At 51.2% G+C, this 23,023-nt stretch overlaps 1 protein-coding gene across 1 annotated transcript in view; it reads right to left on the bottom strand.

The window, feature by feature from the left end:
* Positions 1–20,638, bottom strand: part of KLHL29 (kelch like family member 29) — a 249,194-nt gene extending 228,556 nt beyond the window's left edge. The window contains exon 1 of the mRNA XM_081156708.1: positions 20,246–20,638. The gene's annotated coding sequence lies outside the window, so the exon portion shown is untranslated. The remainder of the gene's footprint in view (positions 1–20,245) is intronic.
* Between the last annotated feature and the right edge of the window lie 2,385 nt (positions 20,639–23,023).

The following is a 23,023-nucleotide window of genomic DNA, read 5'->3' as shown; positions in this document are numbered from 1 at the left end:
CTCAGAAGACCTCCCAGTACGCTTCTGGTCCACTCTCTCTGGTTGTTACAGCACCATCCCAAGATCTAGGGGTCACAGTCTCCCTTTCCCTAAAGACAGTGATGGTCAGGTCCTACGGCCTCTCCCCAGCCTTGCAGGGAGACTCAGTCTAGGCGGCACTATTTATATCTACCCGTCAAGCTTGGGCACTGTATTCCACAGGCTGGCAATGCCACCTGCCTTGTCTCCAGCATGCTTCCTGTTTCCCCCAGTCACCTTCCTCTGCCCCCAGTACCTACAACCAACTGGGATGAGCATTCAATAAAGAGCTGATGAGAGCCTGGTCCAGGAATCATAAGCAGGGCTTATGACTTGAATTCAGAGCAATGGCATGGATTTGTTTCTATTCCTTCTCTGAAATCCAACTACTAACAAGTCCTGAGCAGATCCAGGTGTGAGCTGGTTGCTCCACAACCCTGCAGCACCCCAGCCCTTGGATCTGGTCACAGGGGCTGGAGGCAGCCCAGCCCAGCTGCCTGAGGTCGGAGCCCTGTGACATTTCCTAGTAAGACACGCCTAAAGGAAACTAAAGGTCATTCCAGCGGGAACATGAGTCGAAAAACATCATGACTTACATTTTGGCGCTTCAAGGAGGTAGTCATTAGATCAAGCCTGTGCCTGGGGCCCAAGTGACTCAGATAGGAATTTAACTTTCTCAGCTCTGCCCCAAGAGCCCAAGGAGACCCTCAGAACAAATCACTCAATGCTGCTGATGTTGGGAGCTGCCAAACTCACAACTCCTTCCAGGGCCCTGCGCTATCTGGATGCTGCCCACCTTGGCAGCTTAGGCATCACAACTCATCTCCCTGTGTCACCTCATTACCATGCCTGTCCACCCGTCTCTTTCCCTCTCTCTCTCTCTCTGACACACACACATAAACCTTTCTAACACATGTGCAATATCGCCCAGTCATGGAAACCATTTCACATTCCCCAAATAACTCCCCTTATCCACCTCTTTCTTCTGCCCAAGATGCCCCACTGCCCCGCTCATGCCCTTTGCTACACATAACATATTCCATTCACCCCAGTCCTTCCCTGACTCTACTCAGCATGCCCTTCCCTCACCTGGTCTCATTTGAGATTTTGGACAGCCTTCTATTTTAGCATTTGTCACATCAACATCATAATCCCAGCTCTTTCCTAGACTAGAGGGACCTTAGGAGGCATATGACGATGCTTTCCTCACCGTTTTTACCCATGTACTGTGCCTGGCTCACAGATGTTTAATAAACACTTGTTGCATGTATGGTTCTATAAATGATCTTGAATTGAAGCAAATTTAATGTTCTTGGCTCATGTAACAAAATGGTTGGCTTGTCATTCAGAAATGAGGGGCTGGGAGGAAGGGAAAGCTCAGGACAGAGGAGGGAGGGGGCAGGAGAGACGCTGGTTCCATCTTGTTACTCAGAGACTTACCCTGAAGGGTGGAACCTAGGAGCCTGGAGACAAGCAAAAGCTTACAGAGTGGACTGTTGAGACATGTGGTTTCTCTGTGTTTATGCCTCTTTTATTACCTCCAGTGCTGACTCAGCCAGTACACGGTGGAGGGGCCACAGGAAATCTCCCTACCTGGGAAAGCACCGCCTCTGAACCAGAGCACAGTGGTAGCGAGAAACAGCAAGAGGGCCCAGGAGGACTGTGGCCGGCTGTCTGGCCTCACAGCCTGTTCCCTGCCTCTAAGATTCTCCCCGAGTCTCATTTGGATGAACCCTCAAAAATGTACATCTCTGGCCCTGGTCTCCCCTCTGAGTGAGAGCCAGACCCACACATCTACTGCCTACCTGCCACCACGGCCAAGTCCAGGAGCCCTCACACCTGGTCCTGAGCAAAACCGTCTCCTCCCAGCGCTCCCAACACCATCAATAATAGCACCTTATCCATCTAGTTCCCCAGACTAGAAAGCTGGGTTTCCCTGTTAAGAAATCCCTCTCCTTTACTTCCCCATGTCCACCCCGCCACCAAGGCCTGCCAGCTCCACCTTTTATATGTCTCAGACTCTCTGACTTCTCTCCACCTGCACCATCACCTAGTCCATCTGCAGCCATCAACTCCTGCTGGACTCTGGCAACCCTCACTACCTGACCGCCCCACGCTCTCCCTCAGTGTCCTTCAGTAGGGTCCCATGTGGCAGCCAGCATCACATTTCCAAAAACACCATTTCCTTGCTTAAAAGCCACCAAAGCCAGCCAGTGCTCCTGCAATAAAGACAGAATCTATCTGTGGCCAGCAAGACCCTGCAAGGCCTCTCCCTACCTAACTCTCTAGTCTCTTCCCGGACGACATGCCCCCTTGCCTTCAGCTCCACCCTCCCTGGCCATCTCCCCTTTTCCTGAACACGTCACACTCTCTATTAGGGCCACAGTACACCTGTCCCCTCTGCCTGCAATGCACAGTCCCCTCCCTTTAAATCCTGAGGTCAACCATTCCTTTACAGCTCAGTCAGTCATCCTACTCCCAGAACCCAAGCTGAGGCCAGGCTCCCTCTTCCACGCAGGGTGCCTCCTGTCTGAACTCCGGTAGGCACCCATCTGCCCCCCTGGACTGCCAGCTCCCGAGGGGAAGAGCCAGGCGCACCGCTGCTCCGCGTGGAGTTCAGTGCCCAGCGCGCGGCCGGGCGCGCAGAAGGTACTGGTATTTGTTGAACCACGAATCCGGGGTTTGGGTTTTATTGAGGGAGGGTGCCTCGCCTCACAGGCTGCTCCGGAGGAGACAGTTACAACACAGAGGACTTGCTGATGGCAACACATTCATTCGGAGGAAGGTTTTCAAGTGGGAGAGAAACAACCTTCCCAAACTGGCATGAAACGCAGAGAGTGCAAGTGGAGTGTCTGACGGAGGAAGTGTACCCCCTCGGCGTGTGCACCAGCCGTCTGTGCGGGCTGTGGGGAGATTCCGCGCCCACCCCCGGGCCATATGCTGGGGAGAATCGGGGTAGGAGAAACCCTCTCCTTCCCACAACTAGGCCGAGGCCTTAACTCGGGGAAGCTGGCAACGGACCTGAGCTCGGTCGAGCTGCTGAGAACAAAGCGCCTGGAGGTTACAGTGATGCTGCTGGCCGGCCCCCCTCCTCTTTCTGCTCACTTTACGGGGTTGTCGCTGTGCGGTGAATGGAAATCTTGAGTGTCCTTTAGGGCTGGACAATGGGGCAAGTGGCTTCTGATTGTTTCTTCACATTCAAGTCTGTCTGGCTGTGAGCGCACATCTGGGTGAAATTAAACCCAACATCAATAACAGCAGGCGCTACCCAAACAGTCTGGGACGTGTGTGCAGAGCTAGCTGCTGGAGTTTCCTTTATGATCAGCCCCTGCCACCCCCCCCCACACGGCAGGGCTGTGAGCCTCAAACTCCTGTTTCAAAATTGCCCCCTTCAGGACATCAGAGCCACCAGAGCCGTCACCACTGCTTCAGGGGGGGCCTGCACAAAGGTACTGCATCCTGGGATTGCACGCCCCAAACAAATTATACTGACCAGGCCTCAGCTGCAGTGTCAGAAATGTCTCTGAAATGGTATCTAGGATATAATGAGATGCCATTTTCCTCCAAATTAATGAAGATTCTTAAAAAATGATAGTAAAGGCTCTCCCAGACACCACTGGTTGTATACACACCCCTTTCAGCAAAATGATCAGCATGTTTTAAAAGCCTTAAAATAATTCTATTCATGATAAACTTCAATACCCTGGCAAGGTAGAAAAGAAATACATTGAAAATTAACAGCCTTCTTATTTGTCAGTAAAAAGTCGTTAGAAAATTGGACAGAAAGGTCTTTATCTATAGGGTGTCCCCCCAAAATGTATACACACGCTTTGGATAATTATAAAGGCAGTGCTTATTAAAATACATTTCATTTTCCAAATTGAGCTCTCAGCTGTTAAAGTGTGCATACATATTTTGGGGGACACCCTGTATATGTATCAGTGAGCAATGACATTTCTAAGAATGGAGCTCATGTGGAGGAAACCATGAATGTTGACAGAAAGATCTGAAAGTAAACTTAAGTAAACAGAAAGAGCGCGCACAAGTTCCTGAATGAGAAGGCCCCATATTATGGTCGGGGTGTCAATTCTTTACATCAACTTATAAATGCCATTTTATTCATATGAATGTCATGTAAAAAAGACTCAACAAAAGATTTTCTTAGCTTGGTCCAAGATTCTGAAGTTTACTGGGGCTATTCGATATGTCAGAGATGGTAGGTAAAAATATTTTGGAAAATAATAATGAAGATGATCCGTGGTGCCAGATTTTAAACCATAACATAATTATATTCATGGGATATAGCCCTACATCAGAGAGAAACATGCCCTAGCTTATCTGAGAATTTAGGGTATGAGAGAAGGAACCTTTCAAATCAGGGAGAAAGAAAGATCCTCAATAAATAGAACTGGAAGAATTACTTAGCTATTAAGAAAAAAAGTTAAATTCCTATCTCACATCGTGTAACAAAACGAGATAACTTAGAACTGGATAAAAGGTTGAATCTTTAAAATGAAACCATCGCACACATAGAAAAAAAGGTGAATGAACAGATATTGAAAGCCAAGCTAGGAGAGGATTTTCTAAGCATAAAAACAGGAGGAAAGATCAAAGTGAAAAGGGCTGATAAATAGCAAATTAAGGGCTTCTGTATAACCAAGAAACCATAGGCGCATTTAAAAGACAAATGACAGACTGGGAAAGATATTTCTAACATTACACCGAAAGGTTAATATCTTCTTATGCATGAAGAGCTCTCACAAATCAATAAGAAAAAGACGAATATAAATAGAAGAACAGACAAAGGACAGGGGTGTCAATAAATAGAAACAAATGCTCCGGCCTGCTGGTAATCAAGGGAGGGCAAACTGAGACCACGAGGCACCATAACTCATCCGTGCAACAGACTGAGGTATTTATAAAGATGGTAATAGGTGAGAGCGCGGTAATATGGGTGTTCATGCGCTATTTATGGGAGAGTAAATAGCACAGGGTTTCTGGGGGCGATGTGTCGATACAGATCGATGTTTTCAGTATGTTCCTACCTCCGATTTGGAAGTGCCAGTTCTAGGAATTAATCCTAAGGAAATAATCTAAAACGTCTGCAGATATTTATGCTCAACAACACCTGATTGTGATGCCATTTATAACAGCAAATCACTGAGTTATCTAAATATCCAACAATAGGAAGTTAGTTAAATTAAATATGGCACATTATATAATGAAATATAGCCTTTTAAGATCAGGTCTCCGAAGGCATGGCAACGGAACATCAACACCAGGTTAAGAGGGAAAAAAGCAGGCGAGAGAGAGAGAGGGAGAGGGATAGCACAAGCTCAGCTCTGCTCAGAGTGACTATTAAATAATAGATTCTAAAATGTTCATTGTTTTTATCTTTTAGTGACGAGGTTAGGCATGATTTTCCTTTTTGTTAAAAATTTCTATAAAAAACACTACTCTCAGTAGCTGGAAAGTTGTATAATTTTTAAAATATCAAAGCTCGGTAATTCTATTTCTAGAACTCTATCCAGAACATTCTCTCATGTAACTCTCACCACCGCCCCGTTGGCTGCTACTCTTATGTCCGGGTGACACGTGAAAGACGAGGCCGGGGTGGACAATGTAAGGAGCCTGGTGTTACCCTCACAGCCGAGACGCGTCAGGTCTGTCTGACACCAAAATTATGGACCAAAAACAACACATGAGAATCCCGCAAGGATGCTGTTGAAGGAAAGAGGCACCAGACGGGACTGGCTGATAAAGCAGAGCACAGGCATGATGACTGCGGCGTTAAGAAGTGATGTTTAAGAATCATTGCTAATGACACGAGAGACTGTTCCAAAGTTAAAAAGCCAAGACCCAAAATTTCACATGCAACATGGCCCCAGTGACTGTAAAAATGCAAAACAAAATGACTGGAAGGAAAGATCACAAAATAGTAACCACCACCACCTCTACACAGGAGGTTTTTAGAGATTATTACATTGTGATGCCTGAAAATATTACACAGTGGATGGGCAATATTGACTCATGACCCTCTTCCTTAAACCTCTCTCTCTTTTAAGGCCAGGTTGAAGGCACACCTCCCCCACGAAGCCCTCCTAGATTTGCCTAGCCCATACTGCTCTGACCTTCCAAAACCTATCTTCAAAGTAGAGCTTTGGCTCCTGGCTGCAGAAAATGTCACATGGGTCTCTAAGGCCATTGTAGCTCTCGGGCTAGATGGCCCTGCAAGTATCCTAGATCACCAGCGCGGGGATATGCTGCCTGCCTTCTGCGCTTGTGGCTTGTATGTCAGGCCGAGAGCTGGGCAGGCCTGCGGAACAGATGCCGACAGAGCTGCCAGTTCTGCACCTTCTGCAGCTTGGTCCTTGTGGTTGGGGAAAGTGGACAATTGTCATGAGCAGGACAAGCCCGTGATGAAGTTCTCAAGGTTAATGGAAAGTGAGAAAACTCAAGAGTATGTAGGAATTTTCCAAAACACTACATTTATCCAACTGCGCTGTATTCTGTGATTTTTATTCATCGTACTCTTTGGTGTTAAAATATTCGTTTTTTTAAATGATGGGGTAAAGAGTAGTTGGTAATTTTTAAATAAATACAACTTAACAAATGAGTAATGGGCAATTCCATGTTGCTGCCCCCATTTTCATCATAATAAGCACTACAAGTAACTGTTTTGAAGGGAGTCTAAAGGATTTATTACATTTGTAATCCAAATAGTATTGTGCTGATTAAATAAAACTAGAACATTTGTTACTCTTCAGAGAAGCATCTCTAACTACCCAGTCCAAAATAGCCACCTCTTTCCTTTGCCCACATAGCATTTATAATTATCTAGGCTACACTCCAGGATTTAGCTGTTTTCTTTTTTAAGTTAAGTCTCCTTATGGAGAATGTATGTCCCATGAGGACAGAGTCTTGGCCTGGCTCAGTGTTGACACATAGTTGTAGATGCTGAATAAATAGCTGTTAAATAAATAAAGGAAGGTGGAGTTGGAGACGGTGGGGGGCTCTTTGTACAGAAGGGCTTGGATCAGACTTAAAATGTTAGCAAATCGCCCTGGCCGGTGTGGCTCAGCTGGTTGAGTGTCTTCCCGTGCCCCGAAGGGTTGCTGGTTCGATTCCAGGTCAGGGCGCGTGCCCAGGTTGCAGGCTCCATCCCCAGTTGTGGGTGCAGGTGGGAGGCAGCCTATTGCTGTTTCCCTCTCACGTCAGTGTTTCTCTCTTTCTCTCTCCCTTTCTAAGATCAGTGAAAGCATATTGAAAAAAAAATGTTAGCAAATCAAATTCAGCACCGAAGTCATGATGGGCAACGCCAGTTCTCGGAATGAACCCTGGCGACGTACACTACATACTAGCTACATACCAGCGCGTGGTACCTTGTATCTGGAAAAATACACTCTTGTAAAGGTTCCCTTTGGTGCCCAGTCATTCTGGGAGTAAGACATTAAAAACAGAGTAAGCGCAGCGAGCAGCTTTCCAGCGCCGGCTCGCGCGGGCAGGACACGTGAAGTGGAGGCACACACACAACTCAATTGCAGGCCGCTCTCCACCCCCTGCCTCTGATTAACACTCTCCTTCCTCCAGGCCTCCCGGCTTCCCCGTAGAAAAACAAATGGTTTTTACCGTAGTTGATGAGAAAATGCCCTCTTGTGGGCGTGACAGTGGACCACCTCGGCAGCGCCAGAGATTTCTGGAATCGTGGTTATTCAAGAGAATTCCTTCATTAGATGTAAAGCTTTAAAAACATTTTCAAACATCCACCCTTTGTTAAAGTGAAAGTACGTTTTCCAGAAGGCCACTGAACGGGGCGGGGTTCACCTCGGGGAGTCTCACTTAGCCAGTCCTGCTTATCTTAAGCAGCATCGCACAAAGATAACCGTTGTCCTTGCTCAACTTCAGTGCGACTTGCTAATGACTGGGTGACTTTTTTTTTCCTTTTATCATCCCCAGAATCTGCCTCTTCCCTGCTCCCAGGAACCCATCACCTGAGATTGGCAGGCAGCCACGGGAAACAATAAAATTATATAAGATGAGCTTGTAATCACGAGCATTTCACAAGAAGCCTGGTGCATTTCACCGTGGCTGAGGAACGGAAAGTTTTTCCTCCTTTTAAATCTGTAGCTGAGGGAAAGCCTTCTACGAAAACACAATTCCCTCTACACTTCCAGCCTCCGCCAGGCTGCCGAGGAGGCTCTCACAGACCTACGGCTGCAGAGAAGCAGGCGGCAAAGGCCTGGGGGAGGGCTCCCGAGAAACAGAAACCAAGGCCCCAGAATCTGGGGAGGGCTCCCCTCCCAGCCATGCACACCCCTTCTGGCCAGGCCCCTTTGCAACTGTAAACACACACACACACACACACACACACACGCACACGCACACGCACACGCACACGCACATGCACACGCACACACTTTTTTTGGGAGGAGCATGGGGAAGGTAAACATTGAGAAAATTCTTCCCTGTCGTTTGCTCTGCAGACACACACACACACACACAGAGTAATGTTGGTTCCTCCCTTTCTCACTCCTTTGTGTTGTGGATTGTCACCATCATCAATTAAATGGTAATTGATTCTGGATGATGATAGAAAAAAAAAAAGTCACCCTGCTTTCCAAGACCGGGTTAATTGCAACCATTCCGCTGGCTGTAATTTACAGGTACAAGCGACCACTTGGGGGCACCGTTATTTGAGAAGCTGCCACTGCATCCGGCGAGGCAAGCTTTAAAGGGTGCACGCCTGCTTTAGCTTAGCTACGCTCACGAAGCACCCCCCAGATCCTGGATCCTGCAGGAAAGAGCCCCAGGAGGAGAGAGAGCCCTGAGAGGATTGTTCGTTTCAGGGGAGCCTGAGGTTCAGTGAGGGATATCCGATACAGAACTGTAAGAAACTATGTTGTTCTTTCCTCCCTTTTCAAAACTGGTTGTTTGAAAATTTCTTCCACCTCATGGCCTGTCCTTTTCATGTCTTCCTCAGATTTGGGTGGGTATATACACAAACGCTTATTGAGGGTGGCAAAAGTTAACCTTATTTTTGCAGTTAAATTTCTTTCCCTTGTTAAACAAGTTTTTATTTTTCCCATTATGAAAAATACGCTGATTATTTTTAAAAATCTGGAGAATTTACAAGTAGAAAGATGTCTACTGCTAACCTCATGGCATTGTTTTCTGTTTTTCAATGTTCTTTTTTGTTTTTACATACTTGACATCCCTGATTTCTTTTAATTAACCAAGTTTCCTTCTTAAAAACCATCCTCTCAAATAACCAAACCCACGATAAACTGTCTAAAGAATTAGGAGAACTGGCTTGGAATATGTTTAGAAGTCCAATTTTTTTACTGTGGCAAAAATATACAACATAAGACATCATTTTGACCATTGACATGTACAGTTCAGCAGCATTAGGTCCATCACCACCATCCGTCCATCTCCAGAACCTTTCCACCTTGCCCAACTGGAACTCCATACCCATTAAAAAACAATTCTTCAGCCCCTGGCAACCACCACTCTACTTTGTCTTCATGGATTTGACGACTCTTAGGTGCCTCATATATCTGGAATCCTACAATATGCCTTTTTCGCGACTGGCTTACTCCACTTCGCATAATGTCGTCAACATTCATCCACGTTGTGGCATGTTTCAGAATTTCCTTTCTTTTTATTATTGTTTTTATTTTTAACCCTTACTCGAGGACATGACCTTATTGATTTTAGAGAGATAGGAAGGGAGAGGAAGAGAAAGAAAAACACTGACACCAGAAAAACCACGCACCCCGACTGGGCATGGAACCCACAACCCGGGCATGTGCCCTGACTGGGAATCGAGCCCGAGACCTGAGCCACACCAGTCAGGGCCAGAACTTCCTGCTTTTATTTTTTTAAGGCTGACTATTATTCCACTGTCTGCATATGGCACATTTTATTTATCCATTCGTCCACTGATGGATACTTGGGCTGCTTCCACATTGTGGCTGTTGCGAATGCTGCTCCTATGAACGTGGATGGGTGTACAGATCTCTCTTCTAGTCCTTGCTATCCCTTCTTTTGGGAACATACCCAGAAGTAGAATTGCTGGATCGTATGGTAATTATACGTTTAATTTTTTAAAGGAACTGCCACACCTTTTTCTCTAGCGGCTACACCATTTTACGTTCCCACGAGCAGCGCATAAGGATTCCAATTTCTCCACATTTGCACCAACACTTCTTATTTGCTGTCTGTTTTTATTACAGTCATCCTAATGGTGTAAAGAGGCATCTCGTGGTGGTTTCCATCGGCATTTACCTAATGACCAGCGTGGTGTTGAGCATCTTTTCATGTGCTTACTGGCCATTTGTACATCTCCTTTGGAGAAATGTCCATTTAAGTCCTTTGCCCATTTTTAAAATCACGCTGTTTGTTTGTTGTTGAGTTAAAGTAAACACGTTTTCATTGTAACTTTGTGCACGACTGGAAACCGAGTCTCACCCTCCGCACTGTTCCACGCTCAGTCCCTAGATATCAATCTCACATCCCCGACACCGGTCCCCACACCCAGTGGCCCCCTGGTCACACGGACCACAGGAGCTGGGAGTCAGAAAGGCAACTGCCTCACCCATTTCCTACGACCAAGAGACTGTACCTGGCCTCGGTGTCTATTCCAGATTTCAAAAAATGTTTCTGAAGACCGACATCCTGGGAGACACACCAGGAATAAAGAACAGCCGACAGTGACAGCTCTGGAATTGTGACTTCACAGTCCAGCGAGTGCCCACCCCACCCGGCAGCCTCCCCCAGGCACCCTCCCCAGCAGAGATGTCTTTGCGTAGTTTCTGCAGAGTCTAGGAGACAAGGTTTAGGCTCCCAGGTGGGAACCTGAGCAGGGGGCGGCTCTGGAGTGTCCTTCTCACAGGGGATATGAGGGAGGGGGCGTGGGGACAGGCAGGAGATGTCCCTTAGAAACCCAGGGTGGGGCCCTTGCTACAGGATGGCAGTTTGTGTGTCTTTATCCCAGTAAGGCCGTCGTTCAAGCTGCTTTCCCACCAGTCTCTCCACTCTGCCCACGACCTTCCCCTTATGTCCCAGTCACGGGTGCCTCCCGGTCACGCAGCCCACCTCCCCTCCCTCCAGGGAGCGCCTGCACCGCCAGACTCCCCTTCAGACCCTGGCAGGTACCTGGGCGCAGGGGCAGGTGTCCCTTCAGCTCACAAGAGGGGTGGTGATGTCCATGGAGCGTGGTTTCCATGAAAATCATTTTTTCCTCTGGGATGGAAAGGAGGACATTTTTTTCGTTTTGCAATCCTCCCCTGAGGACATGTTCATTCACTTTTTAGAGAGAGAGGAAGGAAGAGAGAGGAGGGGGGAGAGGGAGGGGGAGAGGGACAGCGATGCGAGAAACATCGATTGGTTGCCTCCGACCAGGGATCGAACCTGCCGCCTAGGTACGTGCCCTGGCTGGGAAGTGAACCGCAACCTTTTGGTGCACGGACGACGCTCCAACCAACCGAGCCACCCAGCCGGGGTGAAAGGAGGAAACTTAAAATCTTCAGGCCATTTGATTGTGGAGAAAGGCAGTTTTCCCCCGTCGTGCGAAGCAGTCCAGGTGTTCTCTTTTTTTGCAACGTGTTGCCATAGATCCTACGTTGAGGAGCTTTGGCTTCCACTTGGCACACCTAGGCTTCAGCAAGAAATATGTTCCTTTCACAGTTTGAATATTATTCAAGTTGTGATGATTAAAGCTGGTTGGAACAGCATGAACCGAATAGATTACAGCACTCCTCTTACAGCAGGCTCTTCAGGAACCAGATCGGCTGTGCATACGTGCACACACACAGACACATGCATGCACACAGAGACACACACAGACTCAGAGAGGCACAGACACACACACAGAGACACACACACAGGCACACGCACGCACACAGAGACACACACAGACTCAGAGAGGCACAGACACACAGAGACACACACACACACAGAGACACACACACAGACACATGCACGCACACAGAGACACACACAGAGACACAGACACACACAGAGACACACACATAGACTCACAGAGGCGTGCACACACACAGACACCTGCACGCACACAGAGACACACACAGACTCAGAGAGGCACAGACACATACACAGAGACACAGACACACAGAGACACACACACACACAGATAGAGACACACACACACAGGCATAGACACAGACACACACACAAAGACACGGGCACACACAGACACATACACAGATACACAAAGACACAAACATACACACACAGACACACATAGAGGCACACAGAGACACACACAGAGACACAGACATACACACAAACACACACACAGGCACAGACACGCACACACGCTGCACGCCGCCTCCAGGGCTCACCAGCCAGCTTCCAAATGCAGTGCTTACACTTCCCAAACTGCGTGCCCTTGCGCTCAGTTCCGAGAGCAGGGTTAGAGCATGGTCACCTCAGATTTCTGCACGTCAACCAAATAGGGGAATTCGATGGCAGAGTCACATACCCACACCTCAGGAGGTCAAAACAGTGCAGAGCTGCACCGAAATGGCCTCAGGATCACTGTGGACGTGCGGCTCCTGAGCGCAGGCCCTGTGGCCCTCTCAGTGTCAGAGAGGCTCACAGGGACACACACGAATGCAGGCGGGCACCCTCTTCACGCCCACCCGGTGGCCACCGTGCTGTGGGCAGGACAGAGCCCGCAGCGGCCCTGCATTTGCTCTGCACGACACTCGCCCCCACGCCCAAACCCGCCCTGCTCTGAGTTTGCGGGATGCGTTAAGAACAGGAAGCCGCACACCCCAGGCTGCCTTTAGGGTAGAAACCCGGGGAAGGAGGAAGGGGAGGCGGTGGAACTGGGCGGGCAGGCACCCAGGAGCCCGCGTCCACCCAGGGACAGGGCCCCTCTGCAGCCTGACCCTCGCCCGGCATTTCCTGCGTCGTCACTTAGGTGCCGGGTTGATCACCGCACTGTGCCCGCGCCTTCCTCGCCGAGAATGTCATGCTGAAGGAGCCTCCACTTGGCTGAAGGAGGGTTGGAAGAGTTAAAACTGGGAGCAAAGGCATCTTTGTGAGATCTGCTCCAGGCTCTATTCACACCCTCTACCCCTCTCCAGAAAACCCCCAAACAACGACAAAAATAAAAACAAAAGTAATCTAAAGAACAAACACAAGACTGAAGTTGGAAAACACAGTGTTCCTGCCCTTCCCCATATGATTTCTAGGTGCTTCATTTTATTTAAAACAATGCTTTTATGAAACCCCCCGAATTCAAAAATCTGAGTGGGGACAACACCTTGCAAGGACGTGTGCTATGAAGGACGAGCTTTGTGTCGACTCTCAGTACATCCAAGTCATCGCTGGAATGAAGCTTCGAGAAAACTAGTCTTCAACGTCTCAGGTCATAAATCCTAGAAGATTCTGTTTAGATTCCTTAGAATTCATCAGCAAGCATATTTAACAGATGAGTGGAGTGCCGGAGAATCTAAAACCCAGGCTCTGATGTCTCTGCCCCCACACTGTCTCTGGGCGTCAACCTATCCAGGCAAATATTTCTACTAAAGAGGTTTGTGCCAGGCACTGGGGAGTGGAGCGAACAAGCCCAGGTCAGTCTTCAGTCACCCCTGGGTATACCCTTAATCCTTTCTACACTGTTTCTATTCTTTAATTTGCTACTTATTTATGACACGGGCTCAATAGGGAAACAGATGCTACTCAAGCATCTGAAAGTTTTTCTCGTTAGCTTTCTAGGAACCACAGTAAATGGAAGCAGGTGGGCAAATCCAAAAGTATGATGAACGCTGGTCAGGCCTGGTAAATATTCTTATTTAAGCTCACCTTCCCTCTCAGAGAATTATTTAAAATGTTAATTGGCACAGACAAGGCAATATCTGGCACGTAACGGGCAACGTGAAGCGGTGCCAATGCACTGAGACCCAGTCTGGAGTATCACACATGGGCACACGCGTGCACACGTGGGCGCACACACACACACACACGCAGGAAAGACAAGACAAGACGGCTGATGGCTGACGGACCTGGGTTCAAACCCAGCTGTACAACGTGGTTAGATTTGTGGCCTGGGGCCAGTTGATTACCTTTCTGAGTCTCATCTTCATTTGTAAAATGTGGATTATCCCCACCTCGCAGTGTTGATATGAGGATTAGAGATAATATATGTAAAGTACTAAAATACAGTGGGCAGCCATAACTGGAAGCTATTATTATTGTTATTATTATATTATTGGGGCTTGATACAGGTTTGGTGGATTAGCTGACCTCTAAAATCCACATCAAGTCTAAAATTATGACACTAAAAATGGAATTAAAAGTTCATATATCAAATCCACTCAAGGATATTTTTAACAATTGAAATTGTGATGCAAATCTCTTATGCATTTCAGAATAAGTACTGGTGAGGAGACTCACAGAACACAGTACGTACACACTCTGGCACACAATGAGAACGAGTGTGATCACATTGAACAGGATGGGTGTCTACGGCGTCTGAGATCTCCCGGGGCGCCTCCTGCCGCCTCTTCCATTACCGCTACATCCCCTAAGCTCTCCTTTCTAAACCACTTCTCCAGGCCAGACACTGGGGTGCCGGTTTACCAGGGTTAACTCAGCCATGATTATCGCCTCCATTTTCATACAAAAAAGAAAACTAAGCCCTGGCCGGTTTGGCTCAGTGATTACAGTGTTGGCCTGAGGACCGAGGGGCCTCAGGTTCGATTCCCCGTCAAGGGCACACACCTGGGCTGCAGACTCGATCCCTAGTCTAGGTTGGGGTGCATGTGGGAGGCAACCAGTGGATGTGTCTCTTTCACACTGACGTTTCCCTCTCTCTTTCTCTCTCTCTCTCACCCTCCTCCTCCCTCCCATCTACTCTCTCTAAAAAAAAAAAAAAAAATCAATGAAAAAAATAGCTTCAGGTGAAGATTAAAACAACAACAACCCTGAAGCTTCCTGAGATCAAGGATCTCTCCCAGGTCACACAACCAGAAGGCACCAGAGACAGGACTTCAGCTCCGACACTAAGCCCGTGCCTTTAGCCACCCGTCAATACCGCCGCGGCTCCAGCAAGCCCTGAGAGCAAAGCGTAAGAGGCTGGAGAGACTCGCAGGAAATGCACACACAGGAAAGGAAAAACAAATGTCAGTCACATCTACTGCAGTCTCGATCTGTGCTGTTAACTGCATTTTCACCAGATCTCTTAAACAGAAGATCAGTGTAATGTCTTAGCGTAACAAGTGTTAGAATACAGCAATCCCACGTCTGGGTATACATCCAAAAGGACTGAAAGCAGGGCCTGGAAGCGATGTTTGCAGGCCCATGTCCATAGACGTGTCTGTACGATTCCACTTACATGAGGCATCTGAAGTAGTCAGATTCACAGAAGGGGAAAGCAGAATGGTGGTTGCCAGGGGCTTGGGGAGGGGGGAATGGGAAGCGGATGGTTAATGGGTCGAGAGTTTCAGTTCGCAGGATGAAAAGTTCTGGATATCCATTGCGCAATGATGGGAATATTAACACGGCTGAGCTGTACACTTAAAAACGGTAAAGATGGCAAATTTCATGTTTAAGTTGGGTTTTTTAACTACAATTTAAACGAAGAAATAAAAGTGGCATATATGCATGTATATATGAGTGTATATATATCCTTAAAAGAGTCAATGATTTAAAAATTTCAACACTCTACAAAATAATTATAAAAATTGACACGGGTGGGACCAATGGCTGCCTTTCAATGTTTTAGGAGTTGACATCTTGGCCCAAACATGACCCCCTATTGTGATGGTCCCCAGCCAGTCCTGTTCTAGCTTCTGAATCAGCATCGGCTGCTGCAGGTGAAGTCTCGGAACCATCTGAGTTTCACGCCGATGTCCTCTCTTGGGAAATAAGGAGTCTTCCCCCTCTCCCCTTAAGGGTGGAAATGCCCCAAGATGATCAAGTTCATCTCACGAGTAACAGTGTTGCTACGTCCAGTGATCAGCTCGCCTCATCTTAACGTGCAGCTTCCATGTCCCCCGTTTTCAAGTGATCTCCTTGAAGGAAGCACAGGCTGCCTTTCTCACCCAGGACTCTAAGAAAGGAAGCGTGAGGCTCTAGTGGGCAGAACCACGGAGCTGGTTTCCAGAGTGGTCCTATCTCCGTGTTTCTGATCCAACGAGCAGGGTAAGAATTCTGACACACGTTTCCCTCTTAACTGAAATGATGAGGCCCACTTCTATGGTAAAATTTCTTCCAACAAGAGTACTTCCCAGAGCTTGTTACTGAATATATATATATATATATATATATATATATATATATATATATATATATTGCATATTAGGAAATGACCCCTGATTTCCTGAGGAATTACAAATGACATCTTCTGCACAAACTACAAATATTCTTCCAGCTTCTAAACGATCAAGTCCATCTCGTGAGTAACATGTTGAGTAGGTCACGTGTCCTAGGTGTTTATACAGGTACGGGGCTGTGTGCCACGAGCCAGTACAGACTCTGACTGACACGTCGTTGGGAGCGCACTCGGGTGGACGGGTGAGTTTTCTGTCTGTGAAGACACGTCGTGGTCCCTGGTCATCCTACACAGTTCTGCCTCAGTTTCTCCTCTGCCACAGCAACCATAGGCTGGATTTTCTTATTCTCATGTTTCTTCCTCCATCCACCCCCAAGCAGTCACTCAGGTGACTGATGATAGGATCACAGGGTGGTAATAATTCCATTTCTCCATCCGAGTATTCCAATGACTTCGCCTGATCCTAATAAGTCAGCGGTGCGCTAGTGCTTGCCTTCATGGGCCTCAAGGACACAGGGTGTGATCAGCACAGGCCCGTGTCCTTAGGAAGTGAAGTTGAAAGAAGGTGTGCAAAGCCCTCGCTTGCTTTAAAAAGCAAAACTTCCTATTCAGTGAGACCACAGGCTACTGTGATCCTAGGGACACTATGCTGTGGCTCAATGTATACTGCGCTGGAAAAGTCCTCTGATGCTCCAGAAACTTCTGTCTTTGGCTACTACTGGGAGAGAAAAGATCCTAGAAGGACAGGCCCATTCCAATACACAAAGTCCTCAAATCTGTTTGAGCCAGGTATAACAGAAAACATACAAAAATCCTTGAATCATATGGGGCAGGAAAAAAAAAAAAAAAAGGAAGGGAAGAAGGAAAGAAGGAAGGAAGGGAGGGAGGGAGACCTTTAGTCAATTCTGCTGGTTTGGATTGATGTCTCCGGACCATAAATCGAGGCAGCCTTACCGTAAGCCTTCAGGAAGGAAAAAAAATACCCATGCACATACACATATCAAATGAGATACTAAAAACTACATTAGCATCTCTGGTGTTATTCGGATCTATTAAAAAATTTAACCCCTTTATGACTGTGCATAATGAGGAATAGTGTAAACTTTTGGGAACTAGCAGGGAATGCTTTCAATTAGAATAATTTGCAGCCAAATCAATTGATAAATGAAAGAAAAAAAAGATGGCACAACTGAAACTGATGCCAATGATTTATAAGGTTGACTAAGTAAACAAAGATGGGATGAATCACCATGGAAATGCATGAATATTGAAATAGGCAAGATTTGAATAGACTAGTGACATGCCTCACTTAGACTGACAGGTGTGGATAACAACTGTAACACTCAATCCACACCAACATCCACGCTTCTAACGTGTTTATTCCTAGAAAACAGGAGCTGGATGTCATTAAATGAGAGCTTAAAAGCAAAATACATTTTTTTAATCTTAGAGGAACTGACTCAATTCTCATCTACTTGAAATACAAGAAAGGTTTCATCCATTTGCTTTCTGGATATGAGGAGCTGCAGTTAGCAGAAGTCATTCTCTTGGGCTCTACTTGTCTTTGTTGCAATAAACCTCTCGCAGAACTGAACTCTCAGTCTTGCTTATCTCCCGTGCTGAGTACCTGAAGTATGACCACCACTCATTAGGAACATAATTAAAAAGACACAACACTAGATTCCTCCCCCATCACATACAGATGAAAACCAATAACCCTTAATCTATTTGTTACCATGGCTACCATAGGATATTTTATTTCAGTACAACTCTAGGTATTTCGTTTGGACTGTTGCTTGCAAATGAAAGTTGGCGACCTATAAATTTCCGTTAACTGTGCTAGAAACGGAGGGGTGGCACAGAAGGAAATGTTTTCCTTAATCGTGGACAAATATGGTGTATTAGATGCTTGTGCGGAAAAGTTATTAAAATTGGTTAAAGGCATCAGCCCATAAACCAATTTAAATGCCATTAAATGCATATAGAGTTTAAGGGCACATATGCTAGTAATTCCCTGATTTTACAGCAGGCTGATAAGTCACGTGTGCTCAGAATGACCGGTCAGTCAGAGTCCGTATTTGCCAGTGGCACACAGCCCCATACCCGTCTAAACACCTAGGAGAGTGACTTACTCGGATACATCCACACCCACCAACCTGTAAAGTATCCACCTCTGTGTAATCAGACGTTTCTGACCAGTGTCAGGATGAACAATCTATATAACTGTTCACCTTCCCCCCCAAAAGAGTGAAAAAGTTAGCTCGACACCTCCCCCAAAATAATTTTTTAAAGCACCAGAATGAAGTGTTGCTAATTAAGTCTGCTGTCATTGGTCCTAAACCAAAATCCTTCCTGAACTCTGCCCTCCCAGGGCTGAGTTCGAGTTCAGACCACAGGGCAAGGGAAGGACTCTGGAGACGGATGACTTTAAAGAGACTGGAATTAGGGTCCAGACAGCTGTCAACAGGACAGACCTGTCACTGCGAGAAGAGTCACGATCCCGGCGTAACTCGGTGGACCAGAGGCTGGAGCCGGCCGCCGGGAGCCCGCACGTCCGCAGCTGACAAAGTGGAAGTTCGCGGCGGCAGCAGCTCCCGCGTCGCGCCCTCCCGCGCCGGGTCTCGCCTAACGCCACATAAATACCTGCGTCCGCGAGTCCGGGGCGCGCCGCGCGCAGGCACGGCGGGGAGGGCGCGGGGCGTTCGCGGGGCGGCGGCGAGGGCACCCGCGGCGCCTGGCCCACCAGCGTCCCCCGAGACCCGCCGAAGGACCCGCCACCTGGCCTCGGGTGCCGCTGGGTTCCGGAGCCCGGGGACCACAACTGGCTTCTCAGCTGGCAGACCCAGGCATCCGAGGCTCGAGCTCTGCGCCCCCATGCCCTGCTCCGTGACGGCGGCGGCAGGCTGGCGGCGCGTCCCCGCCCTCCCCGGCCCGCGCAGACCCCACCTGCCCCAGGAGCTGCCCCCGACCCACCCCGGCCTCAGCTCCGCGCTCTGGGCGCAGGGTGAGCGCGCACCTCCCTCGGGGCCCGGGGTCGGGACTGCCCCGAGCCCTCACCCGCGCTACGATCGAGCGCAGACAACCCTCGGCCGGCTCCAGGCCCCGGGCACCAGGACGTGAGCCCTCGGCAGTCGGGGTGCGCGCCTACAGTCCCCCATTGCACATCTCCCCGTCCACACTATCCCGCACATAAACAACCCCTCCCCACCTGACACCACAGCCTCGCCACCCACGTAAGCTCTCCTTTCCGCGTCCCCAAACACGGTGGCACCCACAAGGTGTTAAGGGAAGGGGGGGGTCAGAATAAGGTCTGCGCGGGTCCCTTCCGGATGGTTTTCAGGCTCCTCTACCTCGAAAGTTACTTGGGATTGAGTAAAGAGACCCAGTCCCCAACTGCGGGGTCTGTGGACCGGTGGGGGCAGAAAACCCAACCCGCTCCTCGCCGCACAGAGGCGCGCACCTTCCCCCAGAGCAGGGCGCGCGGCCGCCCCCAGGGTCCAGCCCTCGGGTGCCTCCTCTTGGCCCCCAGCCCGGCCCGGGCCCTGGGCCTCTCGGGGGAGGTGGCCTGGAGAGGGACGCGCGCCGCCGGGCCCAGCCAGGGGACTGCCCAGGGGCCGGGGGTCACGCACGCTTCCAACATCCCCGACCACGGCGACACTGGCCCGGGGCAGCTCCCGGCACACGCACCGGGGGCAGGAAGTTTTTCCCCCCCGATTTTCCCCTCTGGAGCAGCGCAGGCGCAAGGGCTCTGCAGCCTGGCGAGTCCAGACTCCGGAGGCTCCTGCGCCGCCGCCGCCGCGGGAGCCGAGCGCAGCGATCCGGGTGCTCCGGCCCCGCTCCCGAGCTCGGCCCGGCCCCGCGCGGCGGCCAGGACCCCGGGTCCGCGGCGCCGCGTCCCCGGCGCCCTCGGCTGGCTCTTACCTCCTGCCGCGCGGCGCCGGCCCCGGCCCGATGCGCAGAGAGCCGGGGATCGCGGGTGGGCGCAGGAGGGCTGATGGAGAGCGGACGGCGCCGCCGGGTCGCGGTAGCTGCGGCCGCTCGGGTCCCGGCCGGGAGAAACGGATCCAGGTCCACCTCCTCGCGTCCCCGCTCTCCGCCTTCGCCCCCTTCCGCTCGCCTCCTCCGCCGCCGCCTCCCGGCAGCCCAGGGAGGATGCCCGGAGAGGGGAGTCGGTCCTGCAGCCCGGCAGCCTGCGCGGCTACGCGCGGCGCGGCGCGGTCTCACCGAGGCGGCGGCGGCGGCGGCGGCGGCTCCGGCAGCATCGCCCCCGCCCTCTCCCGCAGCCGCGGCGGCCGCGGGCTGGGCTGGCTCCGGGCTCGGCGCTCGGGGCTCGGGGCTCGGGGCTCGGGCTGCGCGCGGGGGTGCGCTCAGGCGCGGCGGCCGCCGGGGCTGCGGGCGGGCGCTGCGGGGCCGGGGCCGGGGCCGGAGCTGCAGCTGGGTCCGCGGCGGCGGGGACGGCGGCGGCGGCGGCGGCGCGGGGGCTGGCGCGGCCGCGGCGCGGGGACCATGCTCCCTTCTGGCTCGCTCCGCTCCGGGTACCGTCTGCTTTAGCTGCGAGGGAGGCGGGCTTCGGCGCGCAGCCAGGGGCGGGCGGAGCCAATCGCGGGCGCCCGAGTGGGCGGGGGTGGCGGGCAGGGGAGGCGGGGCGCCCCGGGCCGGGCACCGGGCGCCGCTCCCCGGGCCCCAGGGATCCCCCGCAGCCGCGCGCCGGGCCGGGGGCCGAGCGCCCGCGGGCGTGCCCAGCCTGCGGCCCGCCGCCCCCGCCCCCCTGCGGCGGCGCCCGGCTCGCCCGGCCCGGCCCCGCGGCCGCGCCCGCGGAGGCACCGCGCGTGGCTCGGCGGCTCGGCCCCGGCCTCCCGCCCGCGGGCCCAGGCTGCGGGGACGGGACGGAGGCGAGCTCCCGCCTGCTCCCGACACCTGAGGAAACTGGCAGAAAAGTTTGAGAACGAAAAGTCCAATCGTGTCTCAGCGTCCGCCCTCCCTCGGACTCGCCAGCCGCCGAGCGGAGCCGGCTCGCCCCGGCCCCTCCAGGACGCGGCCGGGCACGCAGACGCCGGCCCCGCGTGCCGGCTGCGGGGTCCGCGCTCCCCGGCCGCCGGGCCTGTTCACTCCGACCCCAGACCGCCCGGCCGCCGCGTTAGACGGCGCCCCTCGGGCCCCCAGCCTGGCCGCCCGCGCCCCCCCCCGCGGCTCCGCGCGCCCTGCACCCGCTCTCTCGCCCCGCACCTCTGTCACCACGCGCCGTCCGCGCGGCCGGGCCCCACCCGCCAGGAGGCCCGCAGGCCGGGCGCCCCGACGCGGGCTCCTCCTTGCGCCGGACTTTCCATTTCAGCACCGGCCCCCTTCCCTGGAGACACCTCGATCTGGCTTCTAGTCCCCTGGCTCCCTCCTTCCCCCTCACCTGGTTTTGAATTTCATTGGAAATATCTGTGCCCCCCCCCCCACCCCCCCCCGTCTAAATGGAAAGGCTTGCGGGCTTCGACCTTTCCTGCCCCCTCCCACTGCTTTTGGCAAAGCCGCCGAGGCCGGGGGGAAGAGGGGTGGTCAGTTGTGGGGCTGGGGTGGGGTTGGGGGGCGCCCCTGCTCTGGGGCTGGCTCTGCAGCCCGAGGACTGGGCCCGCGGTGGAGCCGTCCCTGGGTCCCCTCCTGGGAGGTCTAACGCAGGCCTCAGCTCCCCTTGGCTGTAAGCTCGGCGCAGGGATGGTGTCTCCTTTAATACCTTGTAGGAAGCCGAGTACAGTGCGGCGGCTGATAAATAATAAATAATAATAATCTACCGAGGGTAGCAGGAGGACTGTCAGCGAGAGGGAATGAAGGAGGTCGCCAGGGGAACGGCCCACTCGTGTTGGAGTAACTGCATTTCCTGAAAATAGGGGGGAAAAAAAATCGAATGAAGTTGTGGTGTGTGAAGCCTGGGGGCAGGGGCCGGGGCAGAGCAAAGCCCTGCAGAGAGGAATCCGCCTTGATGACGGGGTCAGCCAGGGAAAGCGGTGTGTGGGGATGAGGGGGTGACAGGGTGCCTGGCAGGGGGAGCAGGGTGGCAGTGCCTGGAGGAAAGCTCCTCTAGGATCCCGCAGCACCCGAAGGGGAGCAATAGATGTGGTTTGAATGCTAAGATCTGAAAATGGCGCGTGAAAAGTGATTGGAGAGTCATGTAGGCAGGAAACGAGGGATTGCCTGGGATTCTGAAAAGATGCACAGGTGCCCGGCTGGTGTGGCTCAGTGGCTGAGCATCCATCCATGAACCTGGAGGTCACGGCTCAATTCCCCGTCAGGGTACATGCCTGGGTTGCGGGCTCCATCCCTGATGGGGGCTTGCAGGAGGCAGCCCATTGATGACTCTCTCTCATCATTGATGTGTTTTTCTCTCTCTCTCTCTGAAATCAATAAAAACATTTTTTTTAAAAAAAAGATACACAGGTAAGATCTCAAACAACCCAAGGCAGAGAGAAGGAAAACAAAGGCACAGGTGAGTCAGTGTCCACTCTTGTTGCCTGAAATGATCTACATGCAGGAACCCACTTGTTACCTCTGGAGCAGCACAGAGACAGCTGTAGGCCATATGAAAATGTGTCTGAGGTTTGCAGGGTCTGGGATAGGTTAGGATCGGACAATCTGAATCAATCATGTCTTGCAGATCGTTTTGAATGATCCTCAAATGAAAGAAGAAACAATGCATCCAAGAATCTTTGCTTAGCG

The sequence above is a fragment of the Miniopterus schreibersii genome (genome assembly GCF_964146895.1).
Source record: "Miniopterus schreibersii genome assembly, chromosome: 13".
In the NCBI taxonomy this organism is placed as follows: Eukaryota; Metazoa; Chordata; class Mammalia; order Chiroptera; family Miniopteridae; genus Miniopterus; species Miniopterus schreibersii.
Note: the sequence above shows the minus strand (reverse complement) of the source record. Positions and strands in the feature narration are given on the sequence as shown.